This window comes from Crinia signifera, chromosome 11, assembly GCF_055691185.1.
Source record: "Crinia signifera chromosome 11, ASM5569118v1, whole genome shotgun sequence".
NCBI lineage: Eukaryota > Metazoa > Chordata > Amphibia > Anura > Myobatrachidae > Crinia > Crinia signifera.
Genome location: NC_139227.1, coordinates 7,508,683 through 7,535,593, shown reverse-complemented (window position 1 = coordinate 7,535,593; position 26,911 = coordinate 7,508,683). Strand labels below are relative to the sequence as shown.

General features: G+C 43.0%; 1 protein-coding gene across 1 annotated transcript in view; it reads right to left on the bottom strand.

Annotated features, from left to right (window-relative positions):
• Nucleotides 1-26,911, bottom strand: part of ZNF423 (zinc finger protein 423) — a 240,761-nt gene that overhangs the window by 26,798 nt on the left and 187,052 nt on the right. The gene's annotated exons all lie outside the window — the stretch shown is intronic.

Sequence of the window (26,911 nt, the reverse complement as noted above, 5' to 3'; positions counted from 1 at the left end):
TATGAGATCCAATTGTAAAGCGCAACGGAATATGCTGCGCTATATAAGAAACTGTAAATAAATAAAATACATTAGCAAAGTTATCCCATTACTCACTTAATCCTATTAAAGGGCTAGATGAGGATGGCTCCCTCTGTACTGCCTGATCCATCACAATTGATGTCACAACTGGGAGTGCACATTTAAATACACCTGCCCAGTTGAGCGGTTAATCAACACTGGTTCCTGGTGCATATGTACAGGAGGTCGGAGGATCAACCGTAGACACCACAGGATGTGACTATAGCTCTTGAGAGATATCAGCCATCAGTTGTAAAGCGGAATATGCTGCGCTATATAAGAAACTGTAGATAAATCAGTTGTGTTGCTCAGTTCATGTAATGTCTCCGAGCGCCTTCACAGCAGAACCCAGAAAATTTAAATGGCCATCCAGTTGGGTGTCCTGAGCGAAACATTGAGCGGTGGATCGACCACTCTGCAAGTGCGCTGACCGGTCCACGGATGTATCTGTATGGTGTATATCCTGCCTTAGGGGGGAGATTCTCGAAGCTAAAAATGCGGTAAGCATCCCCGCCGGGTTACCCCGGTGGGGGGCAGCGCCAGAAAAATCTGGCGATGCCCCATAGAAGCCTATGTGCTTCTAACGCGACCCCCCACCGCCCCGCACGGACCCCGCCGCCCCGCACCTGTGTCCGGGCAGCACAGAGCTGTGCTGTCCGGACCTGTGACCTCCTCCTCCCTGCACTACGATCCTCTTCTGGGTGCAGGGAGGAGGAGAGCCCGGCGCAGCAGCAGCAACACCAGCGCAGGGTAAGGGAGGGAGGGGAGAGCCGTCGGGTCCCGACGCAAGAGCTGTCCTTTGCCATAATGATCGCATATGCGATAATTATGAATGGATCCGATACGATTTGCCGGCGGTCGGAATCCCGACACTGGAATCCCGACCGCCGAAATCCCGACAAGGGGGGGGACATGGATCGCCCCCCCCTTGCGGACTCGCTGCGCTCGCCATGCAGCGGGCTCGGCACGCTATTTTATTCTCCCTCTATGGGTGTCGTGGACACCCACAGAGGGAGAAAGTTTCGGGATTTCGGCGGTCGGGATTCCAGTGTCGGGATTCCGACCGCCGGCAAATTAACTGCATCCCTTATGAATGAGATGGGCGGCGATAGGGGGCGCGGATGTTAGAACATCCCCCCTCAGATCTCACAGACAGCAATGAGCTTAGGGCCAAAATGGCTCAGCTAGTAAAGAATAAATGTTACTGAACACGGATGATTTGAGCTTCAATTACATGGAACATTTACAGGAATGTAAAAATGTGTAAAACAAAATAATAATAATAAAAAAAGAAAACAATTCTATACATGTTATTTTCTGGAAACATTGGCCCTTATTCTGATCGGTGCGGCCGGATCCGAATATGCGGCCAGGACCGTGCGTGCGAAACCCCGCCTTCCGTACGGATCGCCAACTCCGTCCGTACGCGGTAAGAAGCTGTCCGAACGGACCGCACGTGTATTTCTCATGGAATACGCCTCCTCCATCTAAGGGAACCTCCCCCATCATTCGATGGTCGCAGCTCCCGCAACCTCAGACCACACGGACATTTTTCCGTGCAAAAGCAGGGATCTGGGCGGGCAGCTGACATCCGGCGATGTCATATGTCCGCCCCCTACACGTGCGTCACGGCCGCATTACCATGCGTACGCCCAGCGTTTGCATGGGAACGCCCATGAAACGCGGGGCGTATGCATATGGTAATGAGCCCAAATAGCCTTTCACACCCCTCTCCACCCCCTGTTCGGAGTGTTGACATTTCATGCGGGATTTGGCCGTACGCCCCGCTCGCACATGCGCAGAGACGCCTCTGCACATGCGCAGACACAAAACATCGGCGGCCCGAACGCACGCAGATATTACCACACCAACCAGAATAAGGGCCATTGTTACATCATTAAATGACTTCATACAATAAATTTTTAAAAAGGTAAAATACTTTGTTCCCCTAACCAACAGAGACTACCGGCAGTTTGGTATTCCATCACATAATAATCATGGGAATATTTAAATGACCTACTGAATATTAAATATCTTCCTCTTAACCCAGAGGACTATAAATCCCAGAGCAATCCGGTATACTTCATTTCAACCCAGAAACTTATAAAAAAAGGAAAGAAAAATCAATAAACCTCGTTTAAGAAAAATTGTAATAGAAACCTAATTCTGCAAATCATATTCTAGGTATGCAAAAATAGATTATCATGCGCATTTCCATATATCTCATGGAAGAGAGCTTTGTGTAGCAGGAATCAGACACTTGTGTGGACACACACACATCACAAAAGACGCTTTCTGAATAATTTATGAACACACAGGTGAATATGACATCTTAACATAGACCCTGCATCTCTTTATGTGACAAGGCAGTGTCAGGGATAATGTGAAGTCTGCCTCATAGAACTGGGGAAGGTGACAGGATTTATCATGTGTGTCTATATGTTTGCTTTACATTAGTCTTGAGAATTACCTGCACAGAGGGATTATTATTTAAAACAAACTTTCATTTAACCATTAGCTGGCTGTTGGGCACATAAATCATCTTAATGGACAGCTTTGGCTATGGAAAGGACCTTTTTTGTTAGATTATTTTGACACAGACAAATAAACCTAAAATGTCCATTGTACAACACAACAAAATATGCTGGCACTATGGTGTATACATTTAGCAATAATATACTGTACACAAAAAAGGAGAATATATAAAACCATTAACATCGGAGTAGGATTACATTCTAATTATTGTCAAAAGAACATATACAGGTTGAGTATCCCTTATCCAAAATTCTCCTGGTCCTGAGCACTTTGGGTAACGGATTATTCCGTACTTCAGAATATTTTAATATTACAATGCTGTATCTTGAGGTATCTTGCATTTATGTTGTACAAACACATCGAATACATGAAATACACAATATATTTTACTTGTGCATAAAACAAGGTTTCAAAACATGAAACAAAGTTTGTGTACAATCTCAAGTACTGAATTTAAATGCCAAGCAATGATTTTCCTGCACATATTTAGTGCCAGTTACATATCATGCCCCCAGCAGTGCCACTTACATATCATGCCCCCAGTAGTGCCAGTTACATATCATAGCCTCAGTAGTGCCAGCTACATATCATTTTCTCAGTAGTGCCAGTTACATATCATAGCCTCAGTAGTGCCAGTTACATATCATTTCCTCAGTAGTGCCAGTTACATATCATAGCCTCAGTAGTGCCAGTTACATATCATAGCCTCAGTAGTGCCAGTTACATATCATAGCCTCAGTAGTGCCAGTTACATATCATAGCCTCAGTAGTGCCAGTTACATATCATAGCCTCAGTAGTGCAAGTTACATATCATTTCCTCAGTAGTGCCAGTTACATATCATAGCCTCAGTAGTGCCAGTTACATATCATAGCCTCTGTAGTGCCAGTTACATATCATAGCCTCAGTAGTGCCAGTTACATATCATAGCCTCAGTAGTGCCAGCTACATATCATAGCCTCAGTAGTCCCAGTTACATATCATAGCCTCAGTAGTGCCAGGTACATATCATGTCCTCAGTAGTGCCAGTTACATATCATAGCCTCAGTAGTGCAAGTTACATATCATTTCCTCAGTAGTGCCAGTTACATATCATAGCCTCAGTAGTGCCAGTTACATATCATAGCCTCAGTAGTGCCAGCTACATATCATAGCCTCAGTAGTCCCAGCTACATATCATAGCCTCAGTAGTGCCAGCTACATATCATAGCCTCAGTAGTCCCAGCTACATATCATAGCCTCAGTAGTCCCAGCTACATATCATAGCCTCAGTAGTGCTAGTAACATATCATTTCCTCAGTAGTGCCAGCTACATATCATTTCCTCAGTAGTGCCAGTTACATATCATAGCCTCAGTAGTGCCAGTTACATATCATAGCCTCAGTAGTGCCAGTTACATATGATTTCCTCAGTAATGCCAGTTACACATCATGCCCTCAGTAGTGCCAGTTACATATCATGCCCCCAGTAGTGCCAGTTACATATGATTTCCTCAGTAGTGCTGTTACTGATGTCCCCAGTAGTGCTTTTACCAAAAAAATAAATAAAAAAAAGTCACTTTCTGTAATGTTTGGTTTTCGGAATAATTTGGATAAAGGATATTTGGATAAGGGATACCCAACCTGTATTGCCAAGCTTCTATACAGAAGGGTCCTCCAAAAAGGTTTTATGTGTAAAAATTATATAAAAAAAAACCAGTAAGTGTATTTAAATTTTAAAATCACAGACGTTCTGATTCTGTTTAACCTTTTCACTGCAACGATGAGAACAAGTTAATTTAGGATCCATTAGCAAAGAGCAATGCAAAATACGATCTTAGGAAGAAAAAAAAAAGCTGGGGTAATAAGCATTCATTTTCCACTTCACTACGCACAAAAATAATAGGATGTGCTCTTGTTTAAAACAAGTAGGCCTGCTGGATTCTGTCAGGCTGAAACTATATCAGGCCAAGAGCCGCACAGAGAGAGCTTTGTGCACTAGTATCATGGGGAGATGATAGTATCTTGTAATGTTCTCACTACCTACTTTTGTCTGCAAAAGCATTTGATCCTTGACAGACAACTACTTATTTCCATAACGGTCCAGAAAGGAGGGGGCACAGATACGAATCACAGACGATTATGTGAATTTCTGAAGGTGAAACCTGGGCGGTGTCTTCATATGTCGAAGGCAGGAATTTGTATAATTTTTTTAGGCGCATAATTTAGAGCCTGTTAGAGAGTCACTGACCTCTCTGCGCCGACTACACAATGCTCATGGTCTAAATGCATTAGGCAGGCAAGTACTGCACAGAACACAGACATTCCTGCGGCCCCAGAGCTTAGGGTCAGCTACTCTTAGTGATGCAAAAATGGTATTTGCAGTCATGTCCTAAAACCGCTTATGCCGGACAAGTCATGACTAGGGACCACGGCAAATTAGAATATCAGGGGGGGGGGGGGGGGGGGCGAATCAGCTTCTTTTATATTTTTCTAGCCAAGCAAGTCTGTCACAAGGCACAGATGCATTCAGCGTTTCTTACAATTTTACGGGCTGTGTCAATTACAGCAACCTCCTGGTGGGGATGCAGTGTAATTAATAATAAGTATTTAGCTGATGCATCAATTGCCTTTTCTAATTGTACCAATCTAGAGCCGGTTAATGGCTGGGAATGTAGAAATGAGCAAGTACGTATATGCTCAGAAGGATTGCCAGTAGTGCCCCCTGTCATTAGGCTGTAACACGAGACGCCACACTAATTCTCCATTGCATCTTATTTTTATTCTATACGTACACAAATCTCTCAGTGGCGCAGCGTTGGTTTAATGCTGTGTGGCCCAACGGAAAAATCAGAAGCTTAGATGAGGCAAGGACTGCATGGTAGAGAAATGGTTTATACAATATACGGATCAACTTTTCTGGCCTTGCATGTGAGAACTGCTGCCAGAGATTTATAGAGGACTAGGATTATATTAAGGGTTGACGACAAAAGTCCTAAAACCAACAAGCTTATTCGTGAAATTCACGACAAACCTATATAATAATGTCAAACCAGAGCTAGCCCATCGCTTGCAAATAAAGACAATGAACTAAGAGATCTAAGCACTAAGGAGGTGATCGATGTAGTCCGTTATCTCCAAATACGCGAGGAAAAAGCGGACTTTAGTATTGAATTGAAGACGACTTCAGCTGGATTTTAATCACTTTCGTTGATGCAGTTTAAGTTTTTTTTTTTTTTACATTTAAACTGTATCGGCAAAACATGACTAAAAACCAGCTGAACCATCCGCAATTTTTAACAAAGCTCTTTAAAAAAATTGTCACTTTAATTGAATACGTCGAATCTAAATTTCAACATGAAAAAATGGTTAAAAGTGCAGTTTTTTTCAACCAGTTGAATAAAAGGCACTTTATTGAATAACCCCATAGTCTTGGAGAGAGAGATAGATAAAGCCCAAATCAGCTCCTGTAATTTTTAACAGCCTGTAACATGCCAGTTAGGAGCCAATTGCCTGGTACTTTATTGCTCTCCAAAGCTTCTTGCATAAGCCCTATAGCTAGTGCAGTTTAAGAAAGGGACATTTCCATTTTTTATACTGGATGGTTTAGGATGTAACCACACGAATAGGACCAGCGTGAGGGTGCACATCCACAATTATAAGTCCACCACCATTTATGACACCCCAGTCTTTCCCCTACTACTAACATCAAAATCCTCAAATCAACATTTCTGAACAGATGGACTATATGTAAAGACCCAATATTAGAAAACGCTCCATTATACATGTTTTGTTCTATGCTGTGCACGAATACTTATTTCGTTCCTTGTAAGAAATGCTGACATATCTGTTTCTATGTATAGTTTTAAGTGCAGAATTCCCATTTTTTAGATGGTTATGTTCTAAGTGACCAGAGTAGAGTAGGCTAGAACTGTTCTCATCACCGAGAAGAAACTTTTATTACATTAAATACATAGCAGCAAATGCATGACAGAAATGGAATTCCAAATTGCAAAAGTAGAAGTAGATCTGTGAGTTCCAACTAGTTACGGTCATACTGTATCCGATTCTCTATAAACACACCTAAACCTGGGTCACTACAGACTAGTGACGCATCTATTCAGAAGACAGCCACTGCTATTTAACGTTCTACTTCAGAACGGTTCTAAAAACAAATTTTAAAAAATCACTTAACGGTGTATTAGTACAATCTGCAATATTTCATTAAACTTCTGCCTCACGTTCCGTGCCACTAACTTGGATCATCTGTAGAGGTCTATGCTGCTAGCAATGTAGGTTACAGAAATATTCATTTTCTTTTATTTATTTAAAAAAAAAAGGAAAAATAAAAGAAACAAAATGACATGAAACAGTATTTTTACGATCGTGGAATTTCTGCTGCTGTAATTTATTCAGCAGTTATCCGGCGCTGATATTAAAGAGCTGACGAGAGACAGAATACATTACCAATATGTCACGTTGAAATGTGTAAAATAAACACCTTCAATAATAACATCCTAAATACGGGGGAGCTTGAACAATTGCGGATTCCAATTACATACTTCCTATGTGAATTTTCCATTTTTAAAGTGTCACAAGTGTCAAAACAACTAGAATCACCTTGTATTTAATTAATAAACATTGTAGACAGAGAGGCAATTATGTGTAGCAGTCATAAGACCTACAAAAAGACGTCCTGGCACATTCTGTAATAACATGGCTTCCGGTGACTCTCGAACAAATCCTCAACTTTTTGAGCATTCATTCAAACAGAGATGGTCTAAAACAGGCATTCCCAACCTCGGTCCTTAAGGTACACTAAGGGGGATATTCAAATCTCCCACCGCCATTCCCGACGGTGGGGCCCTATTCAATGCCGTTTTCCTCGACAGCATTGAACAGGGATCTTGAAGAACAAGCCGGACTTCACAAGCAATCGGTCACGTTCTGCCCAGAACAGTGTTACCCAGGCTTGAGCACTGATAGTTAACTCAAAATAACGGAGGTATAAAAACACCTGTGCTAAAGCATGGATAGAACTAAAACCTCTAAATGGGCCTCGAAGAGTTGAAAATCCATGGTCAAAGAGGAAAAATATAAAGGACGCATGCGAAAAGAAACAATATTCTTTTCCTTAGACTTATTGTAAAATGTTTGTATTGCTATTCACTGTTTATTAGGGTGGACACCTACAGAATTGTCAGGCTGTTCTTTCCGTTCCTGGCCCAATCATACGATCTTAAGGATGTATACAAACATTCCATCATACGCTATCAGAATAAAACAGTTTGGATCTGAAGATAAGATTTTATGTGCAGTTTTTCGGTAGATTCAGTGGTGAAATATTGGGTAGAAAGTGGAGTGAGCGCGCATTTCGGAAGTACCCGCTGCTTCGCCAGCAGCAGTGCTACCTTTAGGTCCTCAGCTGATATATTATACAGATAACTTTCATGGATGGAAAGCACATGGTAAAGGTGTGTAGACAGGAGTGTGCACTTTGAGAAGGACTTCCGCCAGCAAAATCGATAAGTATTCCTGTACAAGTGTGTACCGAAAGTAGATTCATGTAAACAACTACTCAATCTCAAAGAGAAAACAGGCTAGAAGAAGATGGTTTCATTCTGAATTAACTAGCATTTTAGCAATTAACTAGCAAGCCATGTAATGCCCCATAAGATTAAGACATTGCATTCCAAATCTATTTTTCTTTTCACTTTCTTTGCTGTACTGTGATGGCGAGAGAAAAAAAAAAACTTCCTCTGTTTATTTCTGTAGCACCAAATCCTTCCACTGCCCTATATTTCTGTTCCTACCTACTTTCTAATTAATCCACGAGGAAAAGTCTGAGCTCCCTTTATTTATTTCCCGAGAGGTTGTGTTCCGATGTGTGTCAGGCAAAAAATGGGACTATCCACTAACTCCTGGGGGCTCCGAAAGCACAAATGAGGTCTCAGAGTCCTACCGTGACACAGAGGGGACAAAGATGCTTATCAAAACAGCTCTCTGACAATGAGGCACACTGGGGTTCTCAAAGGCTGGGGATTGATGGTACGGACAGTGAGTTTATCACCTAGGGAGCCTTCCAAAATTCTCCTGGGTTTGCATTAGGTCAGTTTCCATGGAAACACTGAAAGAACTCAACCTCATAACTGACCCTTCTTTGTTTTTTTTTTTTATCCTTGGGCCACTTGGGGCCAAAGCTAGAATTCAGCTGAAAAATAATCTGGTCACATAAAAAAAAAAAAACAACAATGGGGAACGAAGGGTTATAGGGTGGAGTGGGGGACATAACAGGCTAATTCCACCTATATATCCAGGTTGATAGTGAGCATCATTCGTCATGGTAAATTTACCTCTCTAGGGACAGAACAAAACAACAGAGGTTCAAACTACAATGCTGTAATGTAGGTTTCTAGCAATTTGTCACAAATTAACCTTTCGAGACGATGACTTACACAGAAAAATGGGAAAAAATTTAGCCTACAGTATGTACTCAGATCATGAGAAGACAGAATTAGAATTATTTTAACCTGTACCAAATGTTCTAGCTAGGATGTCTGATGCGGATATTTCCAAAAACTATATTTATTTAATGTAATCAGTTTAGTAGATCACCTGCTTTTGTTTGCAGGCATGAAAATAACAGCATGTAAAGGTGCAAACACATGGTAGGAATCTGACTCTGGGATTTCTCTTGAACTCCCCGGAGCCCAGAACCATACAATTTTGACTATATTTACTTGAGATTTTGACTATAGCTGATTCAGATAGCCTAGACTGTACACAAAATTATCAAAATTTGCTTTCCTGAACAGTCTATTTTTCCTGCAATGCCAATCCCAATAGGGATGGGGGGGGGGGGGGGGGGCGGCGAGGGCTTCGGTGTCTGCTTCGCAAGCTGTATACACACTGTGCAATTTGTGCCCTCTTTTCTTCCATTTTTGACTATATAATCAACCTCAGAAGCTCATATCGCACCAAGTCTGTGCACTTAGTATGTGGAAGAGGGACATTATATCCTTTGTACCAGTTACATATCAGCCCAAATATGCGCCTTAGAATATCTTAACACCCCACCCCCTCCCCCAATGAAAGAAATTACATTTTTGGAATTTGAGCCTAGAACTTCCCATCAGTTTCTGTAAACATGGCAGGTGCTACCAGGCCACAGAACATTGATCTCCTGCTCATATTTAAAAGGCACCCGATTGCAGTGACAGTTTTTCCAAAGGCACTAAAAGGTATCACCACCGCTGCCCAGTCTAAGAACCCATACAGCCCCAGCACAGTCACACTTTCCAGTCTTTATTCAAAATTATACAGATAAAAATAAAAATTATACAGAATATATAGGATGATAAAGGTAACCAACCAAGGAAATTAAATAAGACTTTGTAGAAAAATTTACTTCTTTTTTTTTTTACAGGACGTCACCTTATACTTGGACACGTGGACATATTGCGGTCGGCCAAGCTAGCGTGCAAGAAAACCTGCAGTCATTTCTTTTGGAATCCTGTTGCGTTTGTTTCTGTGCTTCGGCACACCGATGACATCCTCCTCCTTGCCTGTTTTTGTCAGTGCTACGTTTGGTCTGACAACAGATAATTGTCAGCGTCTCTTTCTCGCTGCATCTGGAGACTTGCTAGTGGAGATATTTTCTGGAGGTTTGGCTGGATTTGACAGGATCAGAGCCTCCTTTTGAGTTCTGGAACAGTAGGTGGCAGGATCTAACTGATCCTCTGTGACAAGCACTCGTTTTGTTGTGCCAGTTACGCTACTCGACAGTGATGCCCTTTTTAAAGCCACCATTAGCCACAAAAATAGCAAGCCGCTCATTTCCCTTAGGGGCCCAGGTGCACAGAATAAGGACAATAGCAGTGCAATTCATATGTGGCCATTCAAGGACAAAACAATAGATGCTGGTTCTAGAAGCGAGCAAAGAATACTGTTTATATATATTTCAAGCTAAATATATGTACTGCACCATAGGGTCCCTTGATAGAAGACGGCTTCTTCTCACATAGTGAATCATATATGAAATGGATAAAATAATATACGATGTGTGCAGTGGGCTCCACTGGGAAACAAAAGACTTAAAAGCAGCGGTGAGTGGTATTATTCTTCTCCAGTAATTTTATCCTTAATAAACTCAAATGCACTTGAAACGACTGATCACAGGTGAACATTAATATGTCTTTGTTTTCTCAGATTGATTGGAAGCATCCCCAAATGAAAACAAGTGTGTGCTTAGCAGTGGATCATTCAGGGGAAAATCATACGTGCAATGTTTAACATGTTCATGTCTGATGTACAGCAAGTACTGTATGTTACTGCGTGATGCCGAGGGAGGAACCTGCATTGTAATTTAGACACACACACAAATACAGTGGCACAGAGTGTGTCTGGAGAAGACATGCCTCTTCTATAGGCAGTAAGCAGTCATGTGACACGACAGATCTTAGCGACTGCTCAAGTCAGGTCTCAAGACTGAATATTTGATAGAAAGTACACTGGCTGTATATTATACTATAGAGGAGTTATATACTAAACAGAGGGTAGGGCGATCTTCTCTGGCCTACTAGTATGAAATCAACTTAATAATTAAGTACACTTGGTATTGCTACATGAGAGAGAGACACAGCCAAGGGCGTAACTACCATAGGTGCAATGGGTGCAGCTGCTATGGGGCCCAGAGCTGAAGGGGGCCCATCTTTACTGTGTAAGTAATATGTTTTAAATACATGTATCACCATCAGTTGCTAACTTGGGGGCCCTTAAAAACTTTGCTATGGGGCCTAGGAATATATAGTTACGCCCCTGGACACAGCTTAATTAATATATGGATATACAGTATATTGTAGACTCACGTATTGTATGAATGTATATTTCATTTTAAAACAGAGGCAAGTATTCAATTGATGCCGGATCCATTCTGAAATTCTTTTGACGGAATGGATCCAGCATCCATTATGCAATGCAGCCGCCATATCCAGATGTGATTTGGTCACTGATTGATGCTCACCCGGACGGCGTGGGGACTGGGTGAGCGCAGCGGCCTCACGATTGCCAGGAGATGGGACGGGGCCGGTCAGCTGCTCTCACCCGGCGGGGCGGCGTGAGGGTACGGGTATGCAGCAGACAGCGCAATGTAAGCTGTTGCTCGCCCTGCGATGTTCTACTTGCCTCAATCCAACATGTCGGATTGAGATTTTCAGAAACATGGCTGTGTTTCCGTCAAAAGCAGGTGGATTATTGGCTATTCCGTCAAGCCACCTGGTTTTCTGCAGGTCGGGAAATTTCGACCTACCGAAAAAAAAACCAGCTAGCATTGAATAGATCGGAACTGCCGTCTCCGTTAAATATACCCCAAAGTATTTTTATTTTATGGGGCCCGTTTTCCATATACGGTATATTATTGCACTCAAATACATTTATTATAAATATTACTTTTAAAGTTTAAAAACAAACTGTAATAATTACTATATTGCCTCTGGGTTGCATTCCTTATGGGGTTCAAATTAAAATTGTCCTGTGTATGCGGCGATTAATTGTAAAACTTTCTGAAACAGGTTTTGTAGCTTTGATTAAGGTAAAGTTTTGTAGAAATTAAACGGTTTTCACTTTCAAAGCAGACCCTGTATACCATGTATTTACTGTAACCACAGACACGGGTGTACACTGCATTTCCCTTTAAGGTGAACACAAACTGGCTGTTTTTGCCCAGCGTGTATGCACAGTGATGATGGAAAGAAAAAAGAAAAAAAACCGCTGGGTGGAAATTGCTCATTGCATACACACTGAGCGATATTCACCCGTCATTTTCCCAGGGTTGGAAAGCTTCCCATGGCAGGACGATATGGAAAGCCATCCACCCCGTTGCTTGTGTGCTGGTAATACCAGCAGGTGAGCAGCGATGGCCGGTGATGATGCATCAGCGCTCATCGCCGGGCCATAAAATCATCCAGTGTGTATGGGCCTTAATGCTGGCTTATAGCATAGAAACACATTATACAGATGCCTGAAATGCCCTAGGCTGGGGGCATATATAGCGGCCAGGCGGCACCCATTCAGTAGGACCCTCTGGGCCGCAAGGATTGTGTGTGGGGTCACACACAGCAGTAAGGCCGCTCCTTGCGGCATAGTGGGTCCCACTGACCAAGACCCGCTGCACCTCTATGGCCCAGTGATTAGCACTGGGGGGTCAAGGGTTCATTTCCAACAAGGGGCACCTGTAAGTGTGGCATTTGTACAGTCACCTTCCATCAATACTTAAAATCTACAGGTTCTAATAAAAATGGATCCGTGTGTGTGTGTGTGTGTGTGTGTGTGTGTGTGTGTGTGTGTGTGGTAGGTAACAGATCGCAAGCTCCACTGGGGCAGGGACAGATGGAAAGAAAATATAAAAACACACAGTGTATAACATGACTACTAAATTTAAATAAAGGATTTTAAAGAGGCTATTACAATGAAAATAACAGGTCACAAAAACACATTTATTCCAGTAGAAACAATATCTAAGGGTAAACAAGGAGCGAGTCTGTGTAAAAAAAAAACCAGTGCAGCAGCGACAATCTGTCAATCCCATGTGAATGGAACGGTGCCTTGGATCAAAATAAGTAAATGACATCGGATTTGACAATTTTTACAGTTTATTGGCCTGATGCGTTGAAATCCTATAGAAATGGGCCAAATTGTACTGGTGTATGGTCACCTTTAGATTTGGCTCCATTATGTGTCATTGGGTTTAGGTCGACACGGCTTAGGCTGATAGGGTTGGCAGGTTGACACAAGCATTAGATCAAGAATGGCGATGTAGACAGTGAAAAGGTCGACATAAGTAACTTCTTTGTTCCTGATGTCGACATGGACGCTGTCAAAATGTGCTTGCTGCGCTCGCCATACTATTCAATTCCGGGGCCCTAGTGGATGATAGGGCATGAAATACCGCCTGTCGGCACAAGACCGCTAAAGAAAATGTGAAAAACTCAGGTTGACATTTTCACTGTCGACCTTTCAAGTGTTGACCTAATGCTTGGGATAAGCTTCCAACCCTGTCGACCTTCGGTGGACAGTGCCAATCGAACGAATGACCGTATCCCATTGGCTCTCCCTTTGATAAAGCCTGTACAGTATTTAAAAGGTTTGAACTCTTTTCCTAGGTGCACCGGACTAGCAAATCTAGCAAGAACGCATTTCTGTTGTTTTATTGGTAAACGCTTTCTTATCACTGGGTTTAAACTAGAGTAGAGTAAAAACCCTACCATCCCGTCCGCAAAGACATTGAGATTTGTCGTACAAATGATGCAGAACTGCAGGTGCCTTAACACAAATGGCTTCTAAAGGATTAAACAATGATCTAGTTATACGAAGAATTCCAACTCTGCTGATGCGGAACAATGCAGAGCAGCAGACAGTGAAACAAGGGCCACTTACGTCCTATGTATCACAAACGATAGAACATTGTGTCAAACATCAAAAGAATTTCGAAAAATAAATTAAAAAATAAAAAAGCGTCAAGATACCCTGTTGTTATTGGTGATGTTAATTTAGCACTGAAGTGTACATAAGGGGGTGTTTGTAATCAGCTCTCCAATAAACTCACAAATTACTCAAGTATTTTATAAGCTTGTTAAGAAGGAATCACTCCCTCAGCTGGTATATAGTAAGTGATGAAGCATTACAGGCCTCGAATCGGAAAAAAAAACAAGGATGTTGTATTTATTGTACTGAACAATACCTTGCGCCTCTAACTAGATTCCTGAGGGGAATAACCCCGTACTTGGTTTGTTACCATACAAACTGCTGTCAAAGTTCCATTTTGACTTTTATATTAAAATGGGCATTGGCGTCTGTGAGGGCAGAGAGGCCGTTCTACCGCTCAATTCGATCCAAGCAGAGGAAGCCTCCTGTCGTTCCTCTGCCTGGTGAGGCATCTGTGGGAGCAAATCCAATTGAGCTCATTTGCATAATGATGAAGCCTTTGGAATTGTGTTCACTTTCAGACGGACAAGAGAAAATAAAAATGCCCTTTCAGCAGCTCAACAGAAGGCATTTGCTTTGACTTTGATCGTGCACTCAACAAATTAAAAATCAGACAAAAAAAATGAGGGTTGAAAGAGGGCTGCCATGGTTGCGGGTTAACGTGCCATAAAACAAGAAAGTGTTTTGTATTTAAAACCAAACCCGAAATGGTACTAAATGCAGTTCTTCATAGATGCGGCCAGAAGAAGGCGTGAAAAAGTATAGCTACCAAAACGTCAAATAGCTATTTAGTGACGCTGGAAATCAACATAATGTGTAACCAAAGGAGGGAAGACCATGTCCAGATTGTCTGATCAAACATTTACTGACGTTGCTCACATTTATTTACCAAAGCTTAGAAAGGACAATTACATCGGGTTGGGATTGTTTGGTCTACAGTAAGTTGGTCGAAAGCATTAGGTCGACACCATCAAGTCAACACAAGCGTTAGGTTGACAGTCAAAAGGTCAACATGGGGTTTTTCACCTTTTTAGCCAAATGTCGACACAGTCGACATGTACAGTTTCCAGAGCACCGCATCGCTCGCTATGCATCGGGCATGGTGCCTCGCTGCGCTCGGCATACTATTTTATTCTTCCACCACGCCCTAGTGGATGGTAGGGCATGAAATACCGCCTGTCGGCACATGGCTCAAAAAACAGGGAAAACCCCCATGTCGACCACTGGTTGTGCCATTGCTAATGTATTCCAGAACAGACAATAATATTACACTGTCACTGCCAGCAACATGTGCACTGCACACACTTCACATCACAGGGAGCGAGGCCTAATCACTGAGCGGTGCGGTAGCCGTAGGATGTATGCATGTTTGGTCATAACAAGGGTGCGGCCTAACTTGTCCACATTATTGAAGTGGGCATACTGGGAGATGTATTATGGGACATTTATGAAAGTTGGTGCACAGAACAATGCTAGAATTGGCTATTGCCATATTCTTTTGAGTAGTTTTCAAACTAAAAGGAAACAATCAGATATCTGCATCCCACATCTCTTTGTTACCAGATATTTATATAGCGCACATATATACGCTTTACAGAGAATATATGAACATTTACATCAGTCCCTGCCCCAGTGGAGCTTACAATCTATTGGGAGGAAACCGGAGTACACGGAGGAAACTCAAGCATGAAGAGTATACACAAACTCTGCACAGTTATGCTGCTTTCAGACCGCAAAACTGACTTTGACCCTGTATTTGGAAACGTTTCCAAAAACGGGCCTGCCAGGTAAACCCCTTTCACACCGCATCTCTTAAACAGTATATTACCGTTTAAGTGCGTTTTTTTTTACACTGGCAGACCCGTTTTTGGAAACTTTCCAAAAACAGGGTCAAAGCCAGTCTTCAGCGCGCGCCGCCCCTGCCCCCCCTCCCCCGGGGGCTAACACCCCCAAATCCCCCCCACCCCAGGGCTAACAAACCCCCCCCCCTGTGCAGCCGGTACCTCCGTTGCGTGATCCGGCACTGCAGTTGGTCAGGGAAGCACTTATGAAAAAAAGCGTCTTTCAGAAAATGGCTGCCCCATAGGAAAACCTGTTTTAAAAAACTGTCTTTCGAATGGAGGCAGCCATTTTCCGAAAGTCACTTTTCTTATAAGAAAAGTAACTTTCGGAAAATGGCTGCCCCCATACGAAAGACAGTTTTTTAAAACAGGTTTTCCTATGGGGCAGCAATTTTCTGAAAGACGTTTTTTTTTCATAAGTGCTTCCCCGACCATACTTCACTGCCGGGATCCACAACGAAGGTACCGGCTGCACGGCGGGTGTCGACACACGCGCCGCGTGGGGGGGTGTCGACACATGCGCGGGGGGGGGGGGCGGCACGCGCGGGGGGCGGCTCCAGTGCTGCGAATATTTAATGAGTGCTCATTAAATATTTGCTGCTCTGAATTTAGGACCCAGCTCATTGGCTGGGTCCTAAATACCGTTTCAGACCCGATTTTGATCCCAAAATACCGGGTCTGAAACGGGTAGGACCCTGCATTTTAACCGGTTTGAAAAAACTGTATTTTCAAACCGGTTAATTGGATATGCACCTTTCAGACCGCACAGATTACCGTTTTAAAACGGTAAAAAAACGGCAATATACCGTTTACAAAGTGCGGTCTGAAAGGGGCATTAGGGCCATGGTGGGAATCGGACCCATGACCACAGTGCTGTGTGCTAGTATTACGCTGACCAACAAAATGTAACTTGTTCCCAGGAACTTCAAATGAATTTGGGGTATATCAGTAGTGCTGATTTAAATACTCATCTGGAAATTCAGCCAGTCTGAGAAATCGGATAACATTTGGATTCAGCACCAATAACTAGTCCTAAAACAAAGTTTAACCACATGGAACTAGGCTGTGTATTGTACACTGCCCACCTTGGACTGGGTTGTGTATGGTGCAAGGCACAGTAGTCACCAGGCAATATCAGACCTCCCAACTTATAAGCAATGCTTTGCTGTGGTGATCAAAGGCTCCCCCAACCTTCCCATCTCTATGCAAGACACTGGTTCCCCCGGAAGGGACAATGTCCGGATAGAGAGACTTTCCTGCTGAAATAGGTATACAATAAGCTCAAGCATACACACACCACCAGGAAATGGCTGCCATTTTGGTATAAACCACAACCAGTTTGCGATTAAAACTTTGTAACAGGATCAGCGTGGAATGTTGACATGTCTAACTGCCTCATCATTAAATAAGTGTTTCTTCAATTACAAAGAATCACATTTTGATTTCACTATTCTTAATCTGAAGCATCCATTTCTAGCCATCTTCTCGAGTCTGAGAAAATCCGCACGGCTCCAAAATGGAGGCAGAAAAAAACCCCACATTACACATGACAAGGTGATGCACGGCTTTTACTTTGCAAGCATTTTGCCGCCCCTCTAATGTCCGCTCTTGTCATCGCTTACAGCTCCTTCCTGTATAAAGATAGTATTCCATCACGTTTTTTTACCACTAGGATTAATGCTATGAAGTGTCAGTTCCTACAGTGGAATTTATCAATATTATGATATACCATACAATCTGCCACCACAGACAAATGCGCTACATTAAAAAATGTGTCTAGGGTTCCCCGGAGACATTGGCCTCTGCCATTCCTATAACAGTTTATGCATTTATGCTATTATACAGAACAGGGCGATAATTACCATTTTTCTTTGCAAGTAAACAGAATTTAATAAAATTGGGCCGGATAGAGAACAGGATGAGCATCGTCACCGGCCTACAACTTGTGAATGATGTTGTATATTTCTTATAATTTTGGGGGGGTTGGGCTAAGCAAATATGAGTTGGCAGCAGGGAACTAATAATGTGTCTCCAGCTGTTCTAGTTAACCTGCAAATGTGACCATCTGCACCTCATGAGGACAAGGGAAGGAGAGCGGAAGGGAGGGAGAGAAGCCGAGGAGGCAGACATCGGTCCTTCACAAGCAGAACGTTAGACCAGCGTATGACTTTGCTTTTTACAATATTACCTAGTTATCTCAATTTACAATAAAAGATTCAGAGCTGACGGAAGGCAGAATAGGATCTAGCTCATCTTAACATTGGCTGGTTCGATACAGATGGTAAAAAAAAAAATCACTGATGGAAGTTCGTAAATTGAAAAAAATGGATATAATGGAGTCACTGATTGGCTTGGAGACACTATACAAAACGAAAATGGCTTAAATAAGAGTACGGCATTCAACAGGCCGCCTGAAGATTAAACACATCCAGCTTAGGGGTCGTGTGCTAAGGAAAGGACGGGTTTTACTGAATAATGCTATAATCTAACCGCGGTACGGATCATGTCGACAAGAACGGAATCACTGAAGAAATTAACGTTGTTTGGAAATTAAGCCGAGCTTCCAATTTCCCAGTAAAGTTAGTGCAGAATAAATGGAAGGTTTTCTGTCCTCCTACACCCTCTATATCATCTCCTCCAAATGCCTTATCTCCAGGCTGTCTCTGTACAGACGGCCATAACCCTTGGGCTTGTTATTTACTGCATTGCAGACTTATCCACTGAAGTTTTTTACTCCCTCATCTCCAACCTTCATTTTTATTCGTTTAACACTGTACACAAAAGTCAGCAATCATACTATATATAGAGAAAGGAAAAGGTGCTTATTGAAAAAGATTTGTTCTATCTTCTGACAGTCCCAAGGGGCATAAAAACAGAACAAACTCAGTAGCAACCACATCACTGAAACTAGATTCTCCCTGCTGTGTACACAACCTTGTATTATGGCTTGTACAGGGAGGACGACGCGAATGGTTATAAGGGTGAACTTATAAAATCACTTATTTTAACGTATTTAAATCACAATCATTATGCTTTCAGAAACTAATTATAAAAAAAATGAATATTTATTTTTAAATTTGGTTATGTGACTATATTAATGTTTGTATTGGGTATAATCTGAAACTTTCTGGACCCTGGAACAACAGACTAGACCAGCTTTATGCAGCAATCTCTGGGACTCCGGACGGGAGGTCTGTCCCCATCTGTGGGGTGCCCAGTGTGGTGGAGCTGCCTGTGACACCTGCAAGATTGTAGCCCCTGTGTGGTCTGGTGATGGAGTGAAAACCGTAACGGTCCTGGCCATACAGAGAGGCTAAAATCTCTCCCCCACTATCTACTCAGTGACAGTTGCCATATCACCACCCAAATGGCACAAGCTCCAGGATGGCAGTTTGCTTAGTACATAGACCCCTAAGGGACTAAGGAGTGTAGCCTCATAGGAAAAGGAGTGGCCTTATACAAAGGGGTGTGGCCTCATGGTCCCCCAGTCATGTTAGGCTAGTCCCCTGGAAAAGGTCTCTCTCTAATGCCGTCCCCCACACAGTGACAGGAGCCTACTGCTGCACATAATGTTACAATATGAATCATCAAGTGCTATAAGTGCGACCTGACAATGTGGATGGAAATTCTTGATTCTTACATTTTTTGTAAACAAAAAAAAAATCTTTACCATATACAAGGAACGTTTTCCCACTAGTCACAGCCGACTATGGATTGAGGTTTCAGGCTCTGTTGTAAAAAGTTTGGCTGTGTTGCTGGGACTGGCATATGCATGTCAGATCCCCTGTTATTCAAGCCAGGCTGGCATGGCCACATTACGCTGGGAGGCCTGGCAGACCCAGCTCAGAGTCTCTTAATGCCATCTGAGTGAATTGCAAGAACTTATTATTTTTTTTCTTTCCAAAGGAAATGTTGAAATTATCCAGGCTGATGGCACCATGTGTAGGACGGAACTGAATGGCAATCTACCACAAATAAAGAAACGAAAAGTGCCAAAAGGGTTGGTTTTGTTGTGCAGACTTTTCTTCGTTGGAAGATGATCAGTCTGTGTGAATAGTACTACACACTTCTGCCGTCTATGGAAAAAGGTTGCCAAATTCAATAGAAAAAAAAAACGTGCCACCCTCAAAGTCTATGAGACCGTAATAAATCCATAGAATCCAGACAAATCCTTATATCTACCAATATGATCCTCTCCAGGAGGACACATTGCTCTGCTCCTGGACTTTCCTCTCAATGTATTATTACCATCACCTGTGTTGAACAGGTTAATTGCTAAGAAAGTTCTTTCAACACAGGTGATCATGATCATACATTATGAGGAAAGTCCAGGAGCAGAGCAATGTGTCCCTCCTGGAGAGGGTCATGTTGGGAGGTATGCCAGCATCCATCAGTAAACTTTGTAAAATGTGGGCATACTGAAAACCAGGTAATTCATATACAATTTCTCCATGGTTTCCCTATACTATCCCCCCCCCCCCACCTATGGTTCATGCGTTAACAATCATTTCAATAACCACAACAGGCACCTTCATAGCTTAGAAATAAGTACTAGGGTTGAAACACTTCTTTGGTATAAACCCGTCTATTATAATCTGCATAAAATTTGAAGAATGTGATGAGAAAATCAATACAAGGTCTATTTTTAATTTGTTAAAATGGGTGATTTTAGTCTGCGGAACAAAATCGGCATTTTCAATGGACAAAGAAAGCCTATTGAAATGCTTTGTCCAATGAATGGGAAAAAATGTAACCAATCTCAAATCCCACTAATATCAATAGCATTAGTGGGAAAACAACGAAATAGCAGTGGCTGCTGGGATAGTGAGCAATTTCCCCTTTAATTTTAAATCTACCATGCATTTCTATGGGCAGTCTGTACAAAATGTTAATGAAATTTAATAGGAAGCCTATTTATTTCAGAAATCAAGCGGGTTGAATATAGCAACATTATTGGAGAATTATTATATTATTACTTTAGTAGATTACAGCAATTGTAGTTTGTTATGCAAATATAACCTAAAAATGCTAGCTGATCAAATTAGATTTAGGATTCATTAATTCTATTCAGACTAATGCAAGTTTCAATCATTAGACTGGTGGGTACTTGTGAGTTATCCGGGCTGCCGATTTTTTCATCGCGCCCGAAATCGTGGGCATCGCGTCGGTCGTGGCCGTTATAAGGAGCCGCGACGCGATGCCCACGATTTCCCATAGACAGTAATGTTAAAAGACACGATGGAACCGATTTCCGACACGATTTCCCATAGACAGTAATGTTAAAAGACGCGATGGACCCGATTTCCCATAGACAGCAATGTTAAAATAAAATTACAATGTGAAATTGGCCAATATGTTTTTAAAAAAAATGTTTCATGGCCCCCCACCACCGTTAACGCCACCCCGCTATTGACGCCAACCCGAAGCGTGGCGAGCGCAGCGAGCCCGCGAGGGGCGGCGATACGCGTCCTCCGACCTTTTCATGCCCTACTATCCACTAGGGCGTGGAGTGAGAATAGAATAGTGTGGCGAGCGCAGCGAGCCACCGAGCCCGAAGCGTGGCGAGCGCAGCGAGCCCCGCGAGGGGACGCGGACACCTTCACAGGTATCCGCGTGCCCTTGCGGGCTTCACAGGTGTCCGCTGCGCTCGCCACGCTTCGGGCTCGGTGGCTCGCTGCGCTCGCCACACTATTCTATTCTCACTCCACGCCCTAGTGGATAGTAGGGCATGAAAAGGTCGGAGGACGCGTACCGCCGCCCCTCGCGGGCTCGCTGCGCTCGCCACGCTTCGGGTTGGCGTTAATAGCGGGGTGGCGTTAACGGTGGTGGGGGGCCATGAAACATTTTTTTTAAAAACATATTGCCCAATTTCACATTGTAATTTTATTTTAACATTGCTGTCTATGGGAAATCGGGTCCATCGCGTCTTTTAACATTACTGTCTATGGGAAATCGGGTCCATCGTGTCTTTTAACATTACTGTCTATGGGAAATCGTGGGCATCGCGTCGCGGCCCCTTATAACGACCGACGCGATGCCCCCGATATCGTGTCTTTTAACATTACTGTCTATGGGAAATCGGGGGCATCGCGTCGCGGCCCCTTATAACGGCCACGACCGACGCGATGCCCCCGATTTGGAGCTAAATCGTGGGCATCGCGTCGGTCGGGTGTCCTTAAGTTAACCAAACTTAAGGACAAAATCGGCAGCCCGGATAACTCACAAGTACCGACTGGTGAAACCACCAGGGCTAATCACCCCAAAACGCAGATCAATCCTACACCTACAGAAACGATTAAATGTAAAGCGCAACGGAATCTGCTGCGCTATATAAGACACTAACAGAATCTGCTGTGCTATATAAGACACTAACGGAATCTGCTGCGCTATATAAGACACTAACGGAATCTGCTGCGCTATATAAGACACTGTAACGGATCTGCTGCGCTATATAAGACACTAACGGAATCTGCTGCGCTATATAAGACACTGTAACGGAATCTGCTGCGCTATATAAGACGCTGTAACGGAATCTGCTGCGCTATATAAGACACTAACGGAATCTGCTGCGCTATATAAGACACTAACGGAATCTGCTGCGCTATATAAGACACTGTAACGGAATCTGCTGCGCTATATAAGACGCTGTAACGGAATCTGCTGTGCTATATAAGACACTAACGGAATCTGCTGCGCTATATAAGACACTAACGGAATCTGCTGCGCTATATAAGACACTAACGGAATCTGCTGCGCTATATAAGACGCTGTAACGGAATCTGCTGCGCTATATAAGACACTAACGGAATCTGCTGCGCTATATAAGACACTAACGGAATCTGCTGCGCTATATAAGACACTGTAACAGAATCTGCTGCGCTATATAAGACACTAACGGAATCTGCTGCGCTATATAAGACACTGTAACGGAATCTGCTGCGCTATATAAGACACTAACAGAATCTGCTGCGCTATATAAGACACTAACGGAATCTGCTGCGCTATATAAGAAACTGCAACGGAATCTGCTGCGCTATATAAGACGCTGTAACGGAATCTGCTGCGCTATATAAGACGCTGTAACGGAATCTGCTGCGCTATATAAGACACTGTAACGGAATCTGCTGCGCTATATAAGACGCTGTAACGGAATCTGCTGCGCTATATAAGACACTAACGGAATCTGCTGCGCTATATAAGACACTGTAATGGAATCTGCTGCGCTATATAAGACACTAACGGAATCTGCTGCGCTATATAAGACGCTGTAACGGAATCTGCTGCGCTATAAAAGACGCTGTTACGGAATCTGCTGCGCTATATAAGACACTGTAACGGAATCTTCTGCGCTATATAAGACACTGTAACGGAATCTGCTGCGCTATATAAGACACTGTAACGGAATCTGCTGCGCTATATAAGACACTAATGGAATCTGCTGCGCTATGTAATGGAGCCCATACACGCTCCGAGCCCGGCAGTGCAATGTGTGCTTTGAGGTGCGCGCTCCCGCGGCACCTCATCGCACAGTACAAAAACTATGTGTTGCACATACTTTTTGTACTTGCTTTTCATCACATCGCATTGCATGAACAAGGCATGCAATGCGATGTGATGGATGCTATTTAAGCCCAGAACGCACGCCGGGATCGGAGCGTGTATGGGCTCCTTAAGACATGCAATCTGCTGCGCTATATAAGATACTGTAACGGAATCTGCTGCGCTATATAATACACTGTAACAGAATCTGCTGCACTATATAAGACACTGTAACGGAATCTGCTGCGCTATATAAGACACTGTAACGGAATCTGCTGCGCTATATAAGACACTGTAACGGAATCTGCTGCGCTATATAAGACATTTTAACGGAATCTGCTGCGCTATATAAGACACTAACGGAATCTGCTGCGCTATATAAGACACTGTAACGGAATCTGCTGCGCTATATAAGACACTGTAACGGAATCTGCTGCACTATATAAGACACTGTAACGGAATCTGCTGCGCTATATAAGACACTGTAACGGAATCTGCTGCGCTATATAAGACGCTGTAACGGAATCTGCTGCACTATATAAGACACTGTAACGGAATCTGCTGCGCTATATAAGACATTGTAACGGAATCTGCTGCGCTATATAAGACACTAACGGAATCTGCTGCGCTATATAAGACACTGTAACGGAATCTGCTGCGCTATATAAGACATTGTAACGGAATCTGCTGCGCTATATAAGACACTAACGGAATCTGCTGCGCTATATAAGACACTGTAACGGATCTGCTGCGCTATATAAGACACTAACGGAATCTGCTGCGCTATATAAGACACTGTAACGGAATCTGCTGCGCTATATAAGACGCTGTAACGGAATCTGCTGCGCTATATAAGACACTAACGGAATCTGCTGCGCTATATAAGACACTAACGGAATCTGCTGCGCTATATAAGACACTGTAACGGAATCTGCTGCGCTATATAAGACGCTGTAACGGAATCTGCTGTGCTATATAAGACACTAACGGAATCTGCTGCGCTATATAAGACACTAACGGAATCTGCTGCGCTATATAAGACACTAACGGAATCTGCTGCGCTATATAAGACGCTGTAACGGAATCTGCTGCGCTATATAAGACACTAACGGAATCTGCTGCGCTATATAAGACACTAACGGAATCTGCTGCGCTATATAAGACACTGTAACAGAATCTGCTGCGCTATATAAGACACTAACGGAATCTGCTGCGCTATATAAGACACTGTAACGGAATCTGCTGCGCTATATAAGACACTAACAGAATCTGATGCGCTATATAAGACACTAACGGAATCTGCTGCGCTATATAAGAAACTGCAACGGAATCTGCTGCGCTATATAAGACGCTGTAACGGAATCTGCTGCGCTATATAAGACGCTGTAACGGAATCTGCTGCGCTATATAAGACACTAACGGAATCTGCTGCGCTATATAAGACACTGTAATGGAATCTGCTGCGCTATATAAGACACTAACGGAATCTGCTGCGCTATATAAGACGCTGTAACGGAATCTGCTGCGCTATAAAAGACGCTGTTACGGAATCTGCTGCGCTATATAAGACACTGTAACGGAATCTTCTGCGCTATATAAGACACTGTAACGGAATCTGCTGCGCTATATAAGACACTGTAACGGAATCTGCTGCGCTATATAAGACACTAATGGAATCTGCTGCGCTATGTAATGGAGCCCATACACGCTCCGAGCCCGGCAGTGCAATGTGTGCTTTGAGGTGCGCGCTCCCGCGGCACCTCATCGCACAGTACAAAAACTATGTGTTGCACATACTTTTTGTACTTGCTTTTCATCACATCGCATTGCATGAACAAGGCATGCAATGCGATGTGATGGATGCTATTTAAGCCCAGAACGCACGCCGGGATCGGAGCGTGTATGGGCTCCTTAAGACATGCAATCTGCTGCGCTATATAAGATACTGTAACGGAATCTGCTGCACTATATAAGACATTGTAACGGAATCTGCTGCGCTATATAAGACACTGTAACGGAATCTGCTGCGCTATATAAGACATTTTAACGGAATCTGCTGCGCTATATAAGACCCTGTAACGGAATCTGCTGCGCTATATAAGACACTGTAACGGAATCTGCTGCGCTATATAAGACACTGTAACGGAATCTGCTGCGCTATATAAGACATTTTAACGGAATCTGCTGCGCTATAGAAGACACTAACGGAATCTGCTGCGCTATAGAAGACACTAACGGAATCTGCTGCGCTATATAAGACACTGTAACGGAATCTGCTGCGCCATATAAGACACTGTAACGGAATCTGCTGCGCTATATAAGACACTGTAACGGAATCTGCTGCGCTATATAAGACACTGTAACGGAATCTGCTGCGCTATATAAGACATTTTAACGGAATCTGCTGCGCTATAGAAGACACTAACGGAATCTGCTGCGCTATAGAAGACACTAACGGAATCTGCTGCGCTATATAAGACACTGTAACGGAATCTGCTGCGCCATATAAGACACTGTAACGGAATCTGCTGCGCTATATAAGACACTGTAACGGAATCTGCTGCGCTATATAAGACACTGTAACTGAATCTGCTGCGCTAGTTACTAGCTTTTTTTTTTTTTTTTTTGCTTTACTTCCAAATATGAATCCGTCCCACAATGCCATGCTGCATGTCACAAAAACGACATCCTTCCCAAACGATAAAGTGACAGGTAAAAAGTACAAAGTCAAATAAAATAAATATCAAAAGGCATGCTGGTTATTAAGACCAACAAACTACAGCAATATCTGTAATGAATAAAAGACTTCACAGAGCAACATGACATAAAAAATCTGCAAAGAAACCGGTACGGTGCTGGTCACCGGACCAATCAATGGGTACACAGCATGAAGCTCCACCCAAAACATGAATATAATTACTGCATCATGAATGGGTTCTCAGCACTTAGAAATGAAGTTTTCTAGAATGAAATCATCCTTTCCATACAAGGAAGGGATTGTGTGATTAATAATCCGGGAAAAATGAGAAAGCAAAATAATAAGTACAGAACTTTTTCCTTCACCTGCGCGCTACAGTCTCCTGGGCAGCAGAAGTCCGCGGATGCCGGTATAAAAATGCTCCTGTCTGGTGGTTTACTACAGCTGCCCACCAGGTAATAGTATTACACCGCCACACATGAAATCTTAAGAATTTCATAGACTATACTACAGTAAGTCAGACCCAATGGCCGACGGAGGACACTTTGCTTGCCCCAGGTGGATTATTGCAACAGTTTCTTTTTTAACAACCATACTACTATTTAATACATCTTTCCCTAGTACTGACTTCAGATAACAATGGAAGCAAGGTTGCTGGAGGTTTGTTGCTGGAATGTGGATATTTTATTTGAGGAGGATGATAATGAATGCCACCGGCAAATATCTTGGTGCTAGAACAAAGGGTTTTTACACGGTATCTTGTCTTTTATTTGCAAGTCC